This window comes from Chionomys nivalis, chromosome X, assembly GCF_950005125.1.
Source record: "Chionomys nivalis chromosome X, mChiNiv1.1, whole genome shotgun sequence".
Classification (NCBI taxonomy): domain Eukaryota; kingdom Metazoa; phylum Chordata; class Mammalia; order Rodentia; family Cricetidae; genus Chionomys; species Chionomys nivalis.
In genome coordinates this window covers 9152378-9172408 of record NC_080112.1, presented here as the reverse complement: position 1 = coordinate 9172408, position 20031 = coordinate 9152378, and positions in this window count along the sequence as shown.

The window sequence follows — 20031 nt, the reverse complement described above, 5'->3', positions numbered from 1 at the left end:
TATCTTTTGCAATCAACCAACTCTGGTTTTTGAATGACTATAAATACTTCTCCTAATTTTAGGAACAGCAAATAGACTTTACTGCCAGGCATTTCCACTTACAGTTGAGTGCATTTCTGAAAATAGTCTTTAACTATCTAGTCAGTTAAAGAAGAAAATGAAGAATAAAGTGTTAAACCCTCTGTGTTGGTGGTGGGGGCAGTGATAAATCATTTAAAAATAAACAAGAAAAACAGCAGACTCCGCAACTGAAATATTCCTCATCGTAAAGATTTTTTTTACTATATTATTTATTTATAATCTAGTCTTTCATTTGGCCACACTTTTTCATTAGTAAGTCCACACAAAGTATACTGTATTAGCAGAAAATAAGCATTGTACTCATTCTGGAACATGGCAATAAAATTTGAATTATGAAGCTCATTAGTAAATACTAGTGTCTGATGGTCATTTAACACTAGAAAATTAAGATTAATATTCTCGTTGATATGATCTTATGATTGAAAAACCTGAAATAAAATTGTGAAATTAATAAATAAATAAATTTAGTTTAATTGCAAGCTGTAAAGTTTCTCTTGTATATATTTTAAGCATAATTATTTTTCAAATATCCCACAATTGCATAAATATTCCCATTTGCTTCCTAAAAATGAATTCAATTGGCCATTAATTTCTGCAAGTTATATCATAATCTGACTACCAAAATTTTACTCATTCCTAATAAGTACAAAGGAGACCACTAGGAAACTGATTTGCTAAAGTTAAAGAAACAGACATTCAGAACAAGAAAAAGAACAAGAAAAACATCCAATTAACACTTCTAAGTATATCCCATACCTAGTAATGAAAGCATTGCTGCTTATCAGGTATACTATGAAAAATAAAGAGGATCATGTATCTGTCTTGCACAGAGATAAGATAGTAAAGAAACCTTGTGGGCTAAGCTTTCTATGCTTCTGCAAATTACCTTTTTAAATATCCAAATAAAATATAACCAAACCAATATATAGAATTCTTGCATTTTTCAAATGATTACTGGGAGCATAGGTCCCTCAGGCCTGCTTCTTCCTTGAGACATTTGACCTCAGACATTTATTCCTAGTTTCTTTGGAATCACAACTGACTGTTCTATCTGGTTATCATTAAGCCAAGCCATTTAAGCTTCCAAATCCTTTCTGGAGCAGAACCTTGGTAGAACATGCCTGTAATGCCAGCACTCTGAATGCTGAGGCAGGAGGATTGCAAGTTCTAAATAAGACTACAATGCATAGAAAGATCACTTGTCAAGCAAAATAAAAATGAAACCTCCATCTGGATTTTCTCCCTCCACTCACCATGGCAATACTAACACAAATCGGAAATCAAGTTTTGGTGAAACATATGTGTTGGGGAATCTTGAAAATTTTATAAAAATGTTGCATATCATCAAAGGAAATTTTAGCTTAATTTTTATCAGACATAATTGTCCCTCAAAAAGAGTACAGACATCAAGCTGGTTGTTGGAATTTCATCTCCCTTCATTTCTTTCTCTGATTGTAAGGCTCTTAAAGATCTGGTTAAAGACAGGTCAAAAAGAATGAAAAATCTTTAAATATACACCAAGACTTACATCTTCTCTCCCTCTTCTCTCATCCAAAGTAAAGGGCTACACTATTAGAATAAATTAGCATCACACTCTGAATTATTTACACTCACATTACTTCCAACAGTGGAAGGCAAATAAAAAGTACTTAACATATTTCTGCATGTCAATAGGCTCACAAGTAATCCCTTTCAGAACAAAGAGAAGGACTATCTTCCCCCACAAGGCACAGTTCTGGTTTCATTCTTCTATTCCAGAAAGCAAATTTTCTGCATTTTTTTTGAAAAACAGTTTTATCTCTGCAGTCAATTATTAAAGAATCAGAAATTTTGCTGTTCTCTTTTGAACTACCTCACTACAGTATGAGTATCATTAATAAGTTCTTGCCAAACTGTTTAGTAAATGGATTTTTTAAAGTAATTTAAAATTAGTACATTTAACTGTTTCTGGACAAATAGGAGCTGCCAACTTTCAATTAGAAAGCAGTTGGTTTCTAAAGTAAACCAATAATTACCCTGCAGATTTGTTGAGGGATTTTCTTTTAGATAATACAAAGATAAAATTCAGGCTAGTCTGCATTCAAGTGATTTTTATAAAAAGAAGAATCTAATTAATGAGTTTCTGTCAAACTGCAAAGATAGGCTTCATTTCTTTCTAACGCTAGTGCAACAATCCAAAGTGATTGAATTTAGATATCATCACAGAATTGTTTAGCAAAGACTATCCATAGTCTTAAGCCTATCCCCTTGTGTTTAGAAAAGAAAACAAAAATAGATCCTGAGAATCAGTTGTTAAAGTTTACATGCTATTAAATAACTCCTTGGTCATATTATATAGATATTTATGCACAGGCAGCAAGATTCTTAAGATAGTATTGCTTAGGTAAATAAATCTGTTTGGGTTAGTCTCCTGAATAATTACTTTAACTCTCAAGTTAAACAAACAAAATAAAAGTGGCAATACCAGGCTAGAATGTGTAGATAGAAGTTTCTATCCCACCTGGTCCTGCAGATGTTCAATCCCAAAGAAATACACAAGGGCTTATATTAATTATAAACTTTTTGGCCTATTATCTCAGGTTTATTATTTACTAGCTCTTACAACTTAAATTAACAAATAATTCTTGTCTCTATTTAGTTATTTGGCTTGGTAACTTTTCTCAGTGAGCCATTTTCATCTTGCTTCCTCTGTGTCTGATTGCTGACTGTGTCTCTGCCTTCTTCCCAGAATTTTCCTAGTTTGCTTGCCCCACTTATACTTCCTACCTGGCTCTTAACCAAACATCATTTTATTAAACCAATATGAGTGACAAATTTTTACAGTGTACAAGAACATTATCCCATAGTATTTTTCCATTTTTTCTTTTCAAAACAAAAACTTTAAATCTAATCTCCTTTGTTTAGCTATTTTCATTATTCATAACAACTTGCAACCAACAGACTAGACAAAGACAAACATCCAAAATCATAATTCATATGTGGGCATGGTATGCTAGGATACTTCCTGCAGATTGGTGGCACTGATAATCTTATGGGCACCCAAAGAAAATTTTTGATTATGGTCAATTCCTGACTGGAGTATTCTATGAGACTAGATCATCTCAGCCAGCATTTTTGAAGCTGTTCTGGATGTAGAACTAAGAGGAAACTACAACAAGTGGTTCTCTGAAATGTTGGATCATCTGTACCATCCAGTCCTATTGGAAATGATTTTAGGGGGTCTTCCTTGATCAAACCTGATTTTCCTTAACCCAGAATGAATCCACAGCCTATCATTTCCTGTGGAAACAAAACCTCTTCTCCAAAGTAGCATATCTTTTGACTAAAATTTTGAAGTCAAAGCATTCTGAAAATATATAGGTTGGATTAATCCAGCAGCATTTATGACAAAATGTCTTTTAGCAGCTGTTGCTTCTTCCTCACCAGTCAAGCAATTCAAAGACAACACAATAACATACAGTATCCAGATTCTCTGTGTATTTTCCATCTTTATGTGGATTTTTTCTCCTCTATTTTTGAACCCCAATATCTGTCTCTGGGTTATTATTTTGTGCTACAAGGATGCTAGCTCAGTCTGTAAGTTTCTTGCTTTTATAACCATGAAGACCTGGTTTAGATCCTCTAGTACCTGAATACAAATCCTGATATAGAGATTTCATCTTGTAATCCTGGTACTGGGGAGGCAGAAATATGGTAGATCCTTGCATATCCCTGGTAAGTCGTGACCAGCTACTTTTGTTAAATCTTTGAGCTCCAGGCCAATGAGAAACTCAGTTTTGAAAATCAAGGTTTGAATAGGTCTTGAGGAATTACACTTAAGGTTTAACCTATGGTCTCCACACACATACACTCAAGCTTGCCTATGCAACAGGTCATACACACACACATACCCACACACACAAGTAGACAAATGAAAGTTGATATAATAACTCCACACAGTGTATATAAATACAAATACCTTCCAGAAATATGTCTCTCCTTCCCTTGGGGGTAGTTTTAGTCTTTATGGTTCAAGACATTTGAGGAACCAGATCCAGAAGAGTAAAAGCATTCTTATTTCCTTTTTAAGGATATTGCCCAGAGGTCCCAAATAACAATTCCACATTGATTGGCAAGAAATAGTTATATGGTGATGTTTATGTAAGGTAATAAAAGTTTGTGAATGACAGTCTACTTTAGGAAGCAATGTGTTGGAATGAAAATGTTAATAAAGAACCTGCCAAACCATATGTGGAAAAAGCCCATGAGGCCTCAACTCTGCACAAAGAACTACAGGCAACTGAGTAAAGCTGGGATGAGGAGAGGTGGCTGACCTCAGGGGAAAGCATACCTATTGGTTTTCTAGGACTAAATTGTCAGCCCTGAAAACATATATACAAGTAACACTGTATAGACTCAACAGGTTATATTCAGGAATGTGTGTGTGTGTGTGTATGTGGTGTGTCTGAATTCATATATATGTGTATGTATACATACAAATACATGTATACATGTAATAAAAATTGATTTAAAAAGAGGTCATGTAGAAGGGTATATGGGAGAAAAGCATGTAGAAGAAAAGCATGTAGAAGGGTATATGGGAGCATTTAGATAGGGGTGGGGAAGGGATAAATGTTGTAATAATACAATTTCAAAAATTAAACAAGAATATTTTCTTCGACTAAATAAGAAATTGAGAGTAAAACACTGTCAATGCAAATCACACAGCTATTACGTTAAAGAGTGTAATATTTTATTCTTACGCCAAATATGAGTACCATGGCATAGAAAGATAGATTCACATCACCCTATTCTAACATGGTAACAATTTCCCAAAGTTTATATTGCTGTTGAATATCAAGAAGTCATAATTGGGACACTTTTCAAATATGTTAGTGCAAACATCTGGATAGTGCGTTGCAGAAAAGTGTTGTTTGAGTCTCTGCTTTGCCCAGTTCCTGCAATCGTTAAGTCACAAAGAAAGTACACAGAGGTCTACATTAGTTATAAATGGATTGACCTATTAGCTCAGGCTTCTTATTAACTCATAACTTACATTAGCCCATTATTCTTATCTGGGTTAGCCACATGGCTCAGTACCTTTTTCAGTGAGGCAGTCACATTTTGCTTCTTTTATGGCTGGGTAAGGACTGCAGAAGAATGGGCTTCCTTCTTCCCAGAATTTTCCTGTTCTCATTGACCCACCTCTACTTCCTGTCTGGTTGTCCCACCAAACTTCCTGCTGGGCTTCGGGCCAATCAGCATTTATTTAAAATATAATTGACAGAATATAGACATTTGTCCCGCTCCAGAAAAGCAGGGAAAAATCTCTGCTATAGGTTTCAAATGCTATCTGATGACATTCTTAGCTTTTAGTTTGATGGAAACAAGAGGTCCGTTAGTATATCCAAAAGGTTTTACCTATAAATCAAGATGTTAGTTAAGATACAGAGATGAGCAATGAATGGTTATTAAGAGAGCTAAGGATAGGTTAATATTATTTGGCTATGGAGCTTCAAAATTCCAATTCCCAATAATCACAGACATTCTAAGCAGTCATACTGTATACTCTTTAACATAAATGTGGTTCCTCCCACCCCCAACTCTGGAACTTTAATTCATTACTGAAATTATGCCAGAGATATCCTGTGAAGTAGCTTTTGCTTATTTTGATGTCAGTGTTCTTCTAAGGACAACTTTACATTCACAAAGAATTCTTACCAGTGATTTTGATTCAGAAAAAAGTCATATATATATATGGTGTCTTGTTTTTATGTTTTGCTGCTGTTGGAAATTTAGGTGTAAAAATTCTCAATTTTTAAATCCATCTTATGTTCTCAACTAAGTATATATAACTACAAGTATGAGATGGCTGATTATGAAAATGCCAGAATATTATAGTTAATTAATAGCGACTACAGTATCTGCTCTAGATGGCATTTATAAACTAAACAGGGGTACATGGTCTCTTTTCCGTGTTTGTAGCTTGATCTATAGAATAAGAAGTATTATCATCATTCTAGAAATAACCAACCCTCCCAAGAGAGATGATCAGAGAAAAGAATCTGAACAAGCTTACTTCAGTTCTTTTTGTGCCTAGGACTTGGGAAATGACAACAGTTCAGAAGTCTTTACTGGTAAAAATTATAAATACCATCTAGAGCATGAAACTTTTAATATCTGTTTTCTATGTTTCTCAAGACAATCTTCACCAGGTTGGCATACTGATCCATTCTTCTCAAAACAGGCAACCCAGGGCCAGAGAATCTAGAAACTCACAGCGGCTTTAAAAAAAAAAAAAAGAAAGAAATCCATAGTCATGTGAGTGTGGAATTGATGTGTTCAACTCCAAAGTCTACACTCTTGCTGCTAGTTTTCTGCATGCAAATGAATTCACCTGATTACTCTTAAAATAACTAGAGTAATATAGATGGTTAGAAAATGTAACTAGTACTCTCAACTTTTGTGAATAATTGGTGTTTGTAGATCATTTATATTTGGTAAATGAAATATATTTTCACAAAAATGTCTTGTTTAATTTTAAGTTAATTCACCTTTGTAAGTCTGAGAGCTTAAGTCCCCCTCTGCCTTGGGTGTGTACACACAGTACCTATTAGCAATTACAATGAGTTGCTAATAAAAGAGATTCTGCAACTGAAATCCAGGTCAGCTTATTTGAAATGGATATCTATCTTCCTCTTCTAAATGTTAATTAGGTGTTCTATTTTACCTTCAAAAGTTTCTGGCAGAAATTTTCTTGAAGTTAACACAGGTCTTGTAAGAGAGCTTCCTGATAATCTCCTCAGCATGTCTGAGGCCTACTCTGAATAGTTTATGTAACTTTATTCAAAAATTTGTCCAGGGAAAGAAAGAAAACTGAACAGAAAAATAAAAAAAACTATTATTAATCTTGCTCTCCCTGCACTATCCTCAAAATTATTTAGCACATCTCATAAATGATCATAAGAAAAATAAGCTGCTTCAGATTCCATTTAACAGCTGTGGGCCAATAAGGAGATGAATCTTTCCACACTCAAACTCAATACTGAGGTCTGTACGCACTTTTTTCAATTTAGTAAGTACTTACAACCATTTTTTTCAAATTTCCATAGTTTATCCACAAACACAAATAGCAGCAAACCTTTAATAAAAAAAATTGAAATTAAAATGCTATCAGTTTATCAGGCTAATCAAGGAGGCACTTTTCTTATGCCTTTTGGAATACAGTTCATAAGCAAAATACATTGTATTGTGATAAAATCTAATATTGTTCAGCTGGGCAGTGATGGTGCATGCCTTTAATACCAGCACTTGGGAGGTAGAGACAGGCGGATCTCTGTGAGTTCGAGGTCAGCCTGGTCTACAAGAGCTAGTTCCAGGACAGGTTCCAAAGCTACAGAGAAACCCTGTCTCGAAATACCAAAAAAAAAAAATCTAATGTTGTTCATCAACAAAATAAGAATGCATGCTTCAAAAAAATTAAAGTGACAAAACAATCAACAAATAAGTAAACAACTAAATAGCAGAAACTTGTGAGATAGGCTGTCCACTAAGGGCTCTCCCTGTGTGTCTAACTCATTTTAGCTATTTGAGCATTAGTTTTCCCTGTAAAACGAAGATGCTAGACAAGAAATTATTTTATAGTTTGCACATTCTGTTGAGAGTCATATAAAATATCATTCCAAAACTCTATCCCAAAGGATTTAATTTAATTGTGGAGTGAAGTTCAGAAATCTGATTGTGTAGTAAAGGACCAACCAAGTGATACAAATGTTGGAGATGTACACAAACAACAAAGTAAGGTACACTGAAGCTAGAACCACTTCAAGATATTGCACCTTATTTTAGGGTTGGCAAGAGCCTTGACTCTAGAGGGGTTCCCAGGTGTCCAGAGAGATGTACCCAACTAGGTCCTTGGGCAGCTGATGAGAGAGAGCCTGAAATAACCCGATCCTATAGCCATACTAATGAATATCTTGCATATCACCATAGAACCTTCATCTGGCGATGGATGGAAATAGAGACAGTGACCCACATTGGAGCAATGGACTGATCTCCCAAGGTCCAAATGAGGAACAGAAGGAGGGAGAACATGAGCAAGGAAGTCAAGACCACGAGGGGGGCACCCACCCACTGAGACGGTGGGGCTGATCTATTGGGAGCTCACCAAGGCCAGCTGGACTGGGACTGAAAAATGCATTGGATAAAACCGGACTCTTGAGTATGGTGGACAATGAGGGCTGCTGAGAAGCCAAGGACAATGGCACTGGGTTTTGATCCTACTGTATGTACTGGCTTTGTGGGAGCCTAGCCTGTTTGGATGCTCACCTTCCTAGACTTGGATGGAGGAGGGAAGACCTTGGACTGCGCACAGGGCAGGGAACCCTGACTGCTCTTTGGACTGGAGAGGGAGGGGGAGGGGAGTGGGGCGTGGGGAGTGGGGGAAGGGGGAGGAAAAAGAGATGCTGGGAGGAGGCGGAAATTTTTAATAAAAAAATTAATAAAAATATATAAAAATAGAAAAACAAAACAAAACAAACAAACAAACAAAAAAGATATTGCACCTTAACAGGCTTGGGAAGTTTTATGAATGGAAGCTTATTTATATGCACAGCTCACTCCATACTGACTTTCTACATCCTCTTCAGGGTCTAGCCTATAAATATCTCTGACATTTTCATCCATGTCTTTTCCACAATCTACCAGATTTAGTATGGGTTCTACAACCAGTGTACCCTGACTTCACAGTTTAGTAGCTGTAGGCTTAGGACAGTATCATTTCTACCCATCTGCCATATTACAGGCTTCTCCCATGTCATATCCAACTTTTCCACTCAGACCTACCTACCTTCACATTTCCAGGTTGGAACAGGAAACACATTTTTAAAATCGGTCCAATCCCTTCTCACAACCTACCTGACTTTATCCACTCAAGCCATTTCCAACGTCTAGACACAACCAGTCCCACACCTTCTCTTCTCCCTCCTTCTGTTTTATTCATCACAAACTCAGAACTAACAAGGGAAGTATACACACCTAGATTTCCTCACATGAGTATCAACAATATGAAAGAACTAGTCAGTATATCTTCTTTGTAAAATCTATCAATCCTGTGGAAATGCTTACCAGTGTGAATTACCTAGATGAACTCCAAGACATGGAAGTTAAAAGAACAATCATAAGTAACTGAAGGAGCTTAAAGAAGACTCAAAGAATAGCTCAATGAAATGAAGAAGAAAGAAAGAAGAAATGGCTTAAACAGAATAAATGTCTGGCTAATAACATTCTGTTATTAAGAATGTTATTAATGTTATGAAGAAAACATAAAAGAAAGAGAGATGGAAATGACAAGGACAATCAAAAACTTTGAAAATATAATTTGGTAAGGAAATAGAAATATTGAAAAGCCCTCAAGTTGAAATGAAGATGGAACTGAAGAAACCGGTAACTCAACTAGAAAATACAAAGGAAAGGCACTACTAAAAGAATAAATCAAGCACAAGATAGAATATCAGTTTTCAAAGATAAAATAGAGGATTTAGAGACAAAATAAATAAGGAACATGAAAATGTAAAAAATAAAAAAAATAAATAAATCACACAGGCAAAGAGCACACAGGAAATGTGGGACACCATGAAAACCCCAAACTTTCAGATTGTAGGCATAGATAAGGGAGAAGAATAGTAAGTCAATGGCATAGACCAGATCTTCAACAAAACCATATAAGAAAACTTCCTCAAACTAAGGAAAGACACACACACATGGAGGGGACAGAGAAAGAGAGAGATAGAGAACATACAGAATACCAAATATACAATACCAGAAAAGAAAACTCCCCATAGCAAATCATAATTAGAATACCAAATATACAATACCAGAAAAGAAAACTCCCCATAGCAAATCATAATTAAAACACCAAGTGTACAAACAAAGAAAGTACATTGAAAGCTGCAAGAGAAAAAAAATATAAGTTACATAGAAAGGAAAATCCATCAGAGTAATGACTGATTTCTTAGTGAACTTTGAAAGCAAGAAGAGCCTGGAGCAATTCATTTCAAGCCCTAAAAGACTATGACAGCCAACCTAAAATAATCTATCCAACAAAACTATCTGCCATTATTGAAGGAGAAAGAAAAACTAGCCATGATATAAACAAACCAAACCTGGGGAAAGTACAAGAAATATATTTTGGGTTGAAGAGAAGAATGAGCATAGCAGACAGACTATAAATAGAAATATGAAGCTAAAATGATTAAAAAATACTTATCACTGAGAATGCAAACAAATCCTAATATCAATAACACAATGACCACAACTAGCATGTACATTTTGACAATAATTTTAAATGTTATTGGCTTCAAGTCTCTAATTAATTGACACAGACCAACTGAATGATCAAGAAACAAAATGAATCTATTTTCAGCCTAGCAGAATAATGTCTTAGTTTTAAAGACAGAAACCCCTGACAAATTTCTTCAAATAAAATATAGCAAGGGGGCAAGGAGACATCAATATCCTAATATCTGACAAGATGGACTTGAAATTAATCAGAAGAGATAAAGGGTAATACTTTATTCTAATCAGGGGAACAAGTAACCACAAAGATATTGCTAGCCTACACATGTATGCACCAAATTCAAGGACACCTAATATCATAAAAAAAAAACTATTACTGGAATTAAAGACACAGGTTAACACCAATCCATTAATTGTAGGTGACTTCAATACCCCATTTTCTCCAATAGACAGATTATCTGTACAAAACAAAAACATCAGAATTAACTGATATCATATATCAAATGGACATAAGTGGTATCTACAGAATATTTTATTCAACCACTGAAGAAGATAAGAATACACATTCTTTTCATCGGCACATGGAAGATTTTCTTAAGTAGACAACTCTTGAGACACAAAATAATCTTCACAAATTCAAAACATTTGAAATCACTTCTTGAGTCCTATCTGACCAAACTGACCACAATGCAATAAAACTAAAAACTGACAGCCAAAACCCCTCTAGTAAGTATGCAAACACACAGAGACTAAATAACTCATTACTCAACAATAAAAGTAGAAAACTGATGGAGGAAGGTCATTGGTTAAAAAATAAAGAAACTGCTTGGCCCTCATAGGTTGGAACATAGGTGGGTGGAGTAAACAGAACAGAATGCTGCGAGGAAGAGGAAGTGAGCTCAGACTCGATAGCTCTCCTTTCTGGGGCAGATGCGATGAAGCTACGACCCAGGATGGACGTAGGCTAGAATCTTCCCGGTAAGCGCACCTTGGGGTGCTACACACATTATTAGAAATGGGCTAGTCCAGGTGGGAGAGTTAGCTGAGAAGAGGCTAGATATAATGGGCCAAGCAGTGTTAAAAAGAATACAGTTTGCCGGGCGGTGGTGGTGCACGCCTTTAATCCCAGCACTTGGGAGGCAGAGGCAGGCGGATCTCTGTGAGTTCGAGACCAGCCTGGTCTACAAGAGCTAGTTCCAGGACAGGCTCCAAAACCACAGAGAAACCTTGTCTCAAAAAACCAAAAGGAAAAAAAAAAAAGAATACAGTTTGTGTGTTGTTATTTCGGGGCATAAGCTAGCTAGGCAACCAGGAGCTGGGGCGGCAGGAACACAGCCCGCAGCTCCTATTACAGAAAACAAGCCAAAAAAATCAAAAGAAAAAATAAGAAATCAAGGAAAGTAAATAAAAATGAAAACCCAACAAGAACTCCAGGACACATTGAAGCAGTTCTACCAGAGAAACATATAGCTCATTTTAAGTGAGGTAACTCATATCTAGAAAGACAAATGTCCCATCTTTTTATTGGAGAATCCTGGCTCCAAATCTCCAAATGTGGATGTATAGCTTATTGGAACTATAGAAACCAGGAATGTAAAATGGCATCATTGGTTGGATAGGGGTTTCAAGAAGAATGGAGAGGGCAATGGCAGGCTATATGAGATCTGAAAGGTGATCTTCCCCTTAGGAAGAAGGGAGAGGGGTAAATACAGAAGCTATTGGGAGAGGGTAATAACAGGATAGAATTGATTTGAAAGGAGATATGACTAAATGGGGGGGGTTCATTAGGAGAGGAGGAATGAAGGTAAATATAGGAGTAAAGAGGACATAGATAAAATAACAATATGGAAGGCTGAAAAAGCCACAGGGCATCATATTATTAACTATTTACCAAAAAAATGTAGTGCATGTAATTCAACATACAAATATTCATATATACTTTTAATGAAATTTTTGTATCTGGGCTGAGGGAATTCCCTCTAGGAGCCAAAGACCACCTAACAAAAACCCCAGTACCAGACATGAGAATTCCTCTTTTGAGTTCTTTGTCAAGGCTGTCCAGGAGACTCCCAAAATATACATCCTATTTCTTGTTGTCCTTGGTTGCTTACAAGAGGTGGAACATAAGCCCTATTGCTGAAGACACCATGAACTTCTGATACAGAGATTAGAGGCTCCTCATCTGGAATTGATTTGAATGCCTCATTCCTGAGCACTAGCTTTCATTTTACCAAAAGGTGCCATGCAAGTTTCCAAAAGAGGAAAGTATGGTGGTTTTAAGTAAAATGGTCCCCAAAGGGAGTGGCACTATTAGGAGGTGTGGCCTTGTTGGAGAGGATATGGTCTTGTTGGAGGAAGTGTGTCACTGTGGGGGTGGGCTTTGAGGTCTCCTATGCTCAAGTTGTACCCAGTGACACAGACCACTTGTAAAAGGAGGCTACTTTTTCATTTCCCAGTCATCCAGAAGAAAATAATCACACAAAAACTATATTAATTGCAGCACTGTTTGGCATATTAGCTCAGGCTTACCATTAAATAGGTCTTACAACTTAAATTAACTCATAATTTTTACCTATGTTTAGCCACATGACGTGGTACCTTTTCTCAGTAAGACATTTTCATCTTGCTTCCTCTGCATCTGGGTGGCAACTACAGACTGAGCCTTTTTTCTTCCCAGAATTTTCCTACTCTGATCATCCTGCCTATATTTCCTGCCTGGCTACTGGCCAATCAGTGTTTTATTAAACTAATACTAGTGACAAGTCTTTACAGGATACAACAGTATTATCCCATAGCATGACTTTTTGTTGTCTGAGAGTCAAGATAGCTACTTCTCCAGCACTATGTCTGCCTGCACGACACCATGTCACACCATGATGATAATGGACTAAACCTCTGAAAATATAAGCCACCACAATTAAATGTTTTTCCTTTGTAAAAGTTGTCATGGCATGATGTCTCTTCACAGCAATAGAAACCCTCAGACAGGAAGTAATCAACAGCACATATCCAGTTATAATGACTATGAACTATGTTAATGAGTAGCATGTCATAACCATCCTGCTATACTAGAGGCATGCATACTTTCACAATAACTAATAACTCTCTTATTGTACTTGACAGATACCATGCCTGATACTAGAAACCTAGCTATTTAATCAGTATTAGTGAAATTGTGGTTCTTGGGAGTAATCTATAACCACACTTTATTAGACCAACTTTACTCCTAATGACAATCTATAAATATTTGTCCTTATAGTCTTTACTCCATTGTCCAGGAAACTTCTCTTTGTAACAGACAGAGAGTACTACAAGAAACCACAATCAATAAAAATGCAGAGTTGTGGAGCCTAGTCCCAATGGATACAACTGCAAAACACTCCCACAGCTAAGGTTCAGGCAACATTGCAGAAGCAGGGGTTGTGGAAGGGGTAGAAGATTGTGATCCAGAGGATCATAGAGTTTGCCATGAGACTATGTCCCCTAGCAGCATCAAAAGCTATACACTTAATGTATCACCAACATGACTGCCCAAACTGAGCTGAACAAAGGAAAGCCTCAACCTTACACAAAATACTAGGCAACTTAGAAACTGGGGGTAAGAAAAGTGGTCTTTCCCAGAGAAGAGCACACCAATCAGTTGTCCAGTGCCAATGAGTTATCCCCGAAAACATACATACAAGTAATATTATATGTACTCAACAGATTATATTAGTGTGCAATAATAATTGATAAAGAAAGAGGCCTTGAATTTGAAGGACAGCAGTTAGTAATATATAGGAAGGTTTTAAAGAAAGAAGAGGAATGAAAAAATGTTATAATTAAATAAAATATGTAAACAAACAAAAACAAAAAAGATATTTTTAAAAAAGTATTAATAGCAAGATTATCTAGTCTGTAGAATCTTGTATATGGTATTTTTGGACAATTCTATATTTTGTCAAATATGTTTTAAATAAATGCTTATTGGCCAGTAGCCAGGAAGGAAGTATAGGCAGGACAACCAGACAGGAAGTAGAGGCAGGTCAAGGAGAACAGGAAAATTCTGGGAAGTAGGAAGACCATTCCTGCGCAGTCCTGTCCAGACACCAAAGAAACAGGATGTGACCTGCCCCACTGCAAAAGGTACTGAGCCATGTGGTTAACATAGATGAGAATAATGGGTTAACATAAGTTACAAGAGTTAATAAGAAGCCTGAGCTGATGGGCCAATCAGTTTTATAACTAATGTAACTTCTGCGTGATTCGTTGGGAACTAACAGCTGTGGGTACTGGGCAGGACAGAAACTCCAACAAGCAGGCCCTTATGTTACATGGTATATTGAAAGGAATTATTTTCTCAGAATGCTAGTACCTATGATAATTATAGATTTCATTGAAAATATGAGTAATTTTTAATGGAGGAATTTCCAAATCAACCGAAAGAAAGAAAGAAAGAGAGAGAGAAAGGGGGAGAGAGAGAAAGAAAGAAAGAAAGAGAGAGAGAAAGGGGGAGAGAGAGAAAGAAAGAGAGGGATGGAGGGAAGGAGGGAGAAAGAGAGAGAGAGAGAGAGAGAGAGAGAGAGAGAGAGAGAGAGAGAGAGAGAAGGATAGATAAACAGATGCACACAGGAAACTTAAACCCCTAGGTTATTCTGGACTTTTAGTCAATATCAGTGCAAAAAGTAATCATTGCCATTTTGCAGACAGAAAATTTGAAAGGAGGCCATATTGCTTTGGTATTGCAATAGAAGAAAGTAGGTGGAATTGTGTAAAAGTAGCTTCTTCAACCTATAGAGTAACTACAGATAATTAGCCTACTATCTGTGTTTTAAGTTCTTTTTAAATAAAGTTGGTTGCTAATATAGGATGGTAATTTTATAATACTTATATAAGGTGCTATTACATATTTGGCAATAGGTAAAATTTTAATCTAACTTAATATAAGTAATTATTGTTCATCAGCATTCTAACTTAACTGAAGTTATTACTTAAAAAAAAAAAACAGTATGCAGCAGCACAACATAATGAAGTTATCTGTCCTGTGATTAATATCATCACTATGACTCAGGGATGAATTTGGCTAATATCTACATCAGAGGCAACAAAATGAATTTTAATAGTAATTCAATACATCTTGATGTTACCAATGTAAATCAAAGCAGTTCTGTTCAGACCCTTAAGTAAAGTACTTCAAAACAACTGGAATTTAACACCAACAATACTAGTTTATACAAAATAGCTATATAGTGTTTACTTATACACAAAAAAGGGGGCAATCTTGAGTGCTTATATTTTTAAAAATTATAAGAACATCAATTTATTAATTTGACATCTGTTCTTCCTTGCTACAAAAACTAGCATCCATAATTTAACAACCATACATAAGTTTTCTTAAATATTAGGATTTCTACTAAAATACATTAAAATAAACAAGACAATTCTATATGATCAAATGATGAGAACTATGTGGCCCAACTCAACTAATGTCATTTTTTGGGCCTATGGTCATGAAATCCACATATAAAAAGCTAAACCAATAATCATATTGAAGAGCAATAATATGTAGCAAAAATTGAGCTTATTTTGGTCCTTTCAAAGTATTAAAATAAATCACTGATATTATTGGCTGAAAGGGTGGAGAAATAATGTGGTGACATCTGTGTCAGCAGTATTTTCATGGTTTCCAGGGGTCACCCAAAATGATGTGTTTTTAGACAAATTCTATGATTCCCTTTCAACAAATGTATTTACGTCATCAAAGATTAAGTCTAAAGACAGATGCAAAAATTATACGATATGCATAACTGACTTTTCATTGACTTAGGGGTGATCTCAGGAACAATAATAGCAGTAATCAGATGAATAGGAGCTATATGATAGGTCTCATTGTAATGTTACTTAGGGGCTGCCTGAGACATAATGGAAGGAAAAAAAGGAAACTAATGCCATGTCTAGATAATAATTAATTCAGAATTCAAGGTTCAAAAATCCATTTGTCCTCACTGATTTGTAGTGGTGGTTGAATAGTGCATCCAACTTATTTGAAACTGATTTCATTTTCATTCTTGCTCTCACCTCACTTCTGCATTCATATTTTTAAAGCATACTTCATTTTTGTGAAAATCAAAATTTTATGGTAGATTTGGAGTATACGATCTCTACCATTTTAATACTAATAGACTAGTCCTTTTTACAAAACGAGATACTTTTAAAAATCAGAAATATGTGACGAAAATCCTTAGTAGTCACTCCTCTGTCTGTAACTCCTTAGAACTGGGCATCTAACAAGCAGACATTTTGAATCTTCCAAAAAAAGTCAGTATTAAACTCTCTATCATAGTACATACTTTACCATGTATGTATACTAGCTAACTATAAGTACATAAATAAAATCAAGAGAACTTAGTACAGAAACTCAACATCACTATACCATTTCAATATAGTGCAACTTCAAACCCAGTAAATTTGGTTTCCTCCTGAATATATTAGATTATAACTCCAGACCAAAATAAATGTCCAGTTGCAGTGAGATTAATAGTCTAAATTGTGTCAGGATAAATGAAATATAGTCTTATTGCTGTTCTATGCTTTATCTGTACAATCTGTGGCTTTTGCTATGCATATTTACTTACAAGCTCAATAAGCTTAAACACTGTTCTTGCTGATGAATCAAAGAACTCAGTCAACAATAGGGAAGATCCAGAATCCTCAGAAATTGGGAGCCATTTGTAGATGGTACTTGATATAATTGGTCAAGCACTATAAATTGTTCTGTAACTTTTTACCACATGTGTTTCTTTTCTACATTCTGCCTCCCTTGCCCATTTTTCTCCTTTCTGTCCCATTTTCCTTTCTTTCTTTCCCAATCTAGTAAGTTACTATTTTCAAACTATGAGATAGAATCTATTAGTCACCTCTGAAATCAATTCAGTATGTCATAGACAACAAATATTGTGTAGAATATTTCTGGCTACAAAATTCTTGTTTCAGTCTATGACTAGCTGAGGTTATGATACACATCACTTCCTGAGGAGCAACATCAGTTAGTATCACGTGCCTCTGCTTACAGGTTTTAGAGTACAAGAAGCTGAAGGATGTAGTATGGTAGAAAACACACTACAAGACATTTGAAGATCTTGATCTTGCTGTGCCATTAAGTAATAATGCTAGTCATGATGAAGTTGAACAACTCCAGTTTATACATATTGCATTAGTTACTTTCCTCGGTGTGGTGACAAAATACCTGACCAAAGCAATTTTATGAAGCGAAGGGCTTAATTAGACTTACAGTTTCAAGGGATATGATCTATCATGGCAAGGGAAGTCATGCCAGCAGGAGAAGGATGTAGACGATTGGTTTGCATCTATGAACAAGAAGCAGAGAGATATGACTTCTGACACCCAGCTCTTTTTCTCTTTAATTATTCACTCTAGGAGTCTAACACTCACATTGGTTTCACCCACTATTAGAGTGTGTTTCCCCACCTTAAATAAACTCAGCTAGAAATTCTGTTAGAGAAATGGGCAGGGATTTATCTCTTAGATAACTTTAGATCCTGTCAATTTCACATTATTTCCCATCACACATACATAGTTATTTTGAAAAATGTGTAAAATTAGATAAAGTTTTTATTTGACTGATTAACATGACATAACAGTAACAACAGTCACAAGTTTTTCTAATTCTGATCGTATTAAGCAAAATTAAAATTTTCCTTTCTTACTAAAATCATTAAATTTTGTTAAATTTCTTTACTTTAAGGAACTAGTTTAGGAACTCCTCATTTCAAGGTTGATGTAGGAAGTCCTTCTGCATATGTGTTGCTTTTATTGGTTAATGAATAAAGAAACTGGTTTGGCCTGATAGGGCAGAGTAGAGCTAGGTGGAGGGGAGGGGGAACTAAACTGAATGCTGGGAGAAAGAAGGCGAAGTCAGGAGAAGCCATGATGTCGAAACTTTACCCAGTAAGCCACAGCCATGAGGCAATGCACAGATGAATGGAGATGGGTTAGTTTAGAATATAAGAGTTAGCCAGAAATAGACTTAAGTGATTGGCCAAGCAGTGATTGAAATAATATAGTTTCTGTGTGATTATTTTGGGAGTCTGGGCAGTCAGGAAACAAACAAAAGGCTTTCTACTACACAAGGTTTCCGTGAATGTTTCCCTGAATTTAATTTCCCTGAAATAAGCACCTGGAAATGATTAGAAGTATGGTATTCATCCTGTCCTGACATCATACAGAAGGTATCAATAATTTTACGTATGGAGAAACTGAAAGAGATGCAGAACTTCCTTTGAACCTTTGTTGAAGGAGTAATGCAGATGGGATGTGAGCCCAGATCTTTGAGTTAAAGTACTTAGACATGTGCTTAATTAAAAGACAAACTGCTTTGGGTGCTGGCACACTATTCAAAAGAAGACAAAACTCATGCCAAAATAATTAGAATAATTGAACTGAGTTTTTAAAACATCTATACTTTCAAAAAATCAGAAACCAAAGTCTAAAATAACTTTTAAACCATAATCGTTGGTATTAAGGTCATGTCCTCTTTATTCCACATCCCTTTATTTAGTAATTTATCTGTTCTTTAGAGCTCCTTTCAAATGCTTGCTTTAAGGGATGTTTTCTCTGAAAAGGCAGTAATCTATCTTAGAATTCATATTTTTCTTCTATTCTGTTTGTTTATCTGATATTTTCTGGTTCTAGCGGAAAAGGTGGAGAAATAACATTCTCAGGTGAACCATGTACTACACAGCAACTTGATAACATTTGTATATATTAGAAACATGTTCTTTTCCATCATATATGAAATTTCTGGTTTTCTTTTAATAATCTTAAATTGATGAAAGTAGAGGTAAATTTTTATTTCCAAGTTTTCTCACTTGATTTGCAATCAAAGATCCATAGTCCTTTAGTAAAACAAGCCACACAATAGAACAAAGCACACAAACATCAAGATATATTCATATTGCTACTATATAGAAGAATTAATTATTAGTAGTATTAGTATTAGTAAAAGCACAAGTATATCCATGTATCTTTTGTATTACCTTTTACTTAGAAACTTTCCACTAAAACAGTAACTTTTTTAGAAAAGTCAGTATAAGGTACCTTTAAAATAAATTGGAATTGTTAATTTTTTTTCAATTGCTTCAAGTTCTCTTCTACTGTAATTATCTGTACAGCAACTCTCACAAATTTTGGTATTGCTCATCATTTAGTTGTGTATGTGCACATTCAGAGCACACTTCAAAATGCTACCCACCTACTTGAAAATTTTCTGCTGGCGAAAAATATAGTGTGTTCTTTTAATTTTATCTTATAATCATTGAGGTCCCATGTGTAAAGGCAGGTTGCTAAATGCTTTCTGAATGCTGGAAAGCATATGAAAGTTGCTTATAAAGCTAATTAAAATAGATGCATTCCATCCATTTACCTAAGCCTGTTAGATCCAAATAAATATCAGTTTGTTTTTATTATGTTTTTATTACTGGTATTATGTACTTCACTAAATTTGAAAATTAGTTATAGCTTACTTGCGCGCGCGCGTGTGTGTTCCCTTTAACTAGAGACACACCATTCTTCTTGGAATACTCTCCCTTATCTCCAGTGGACTGTCTCATTATTTTTACATTTGAATGGTCTCTTAGCTTAACATTTTGTAGTTGTTTATAGCACCCATTAAATAAC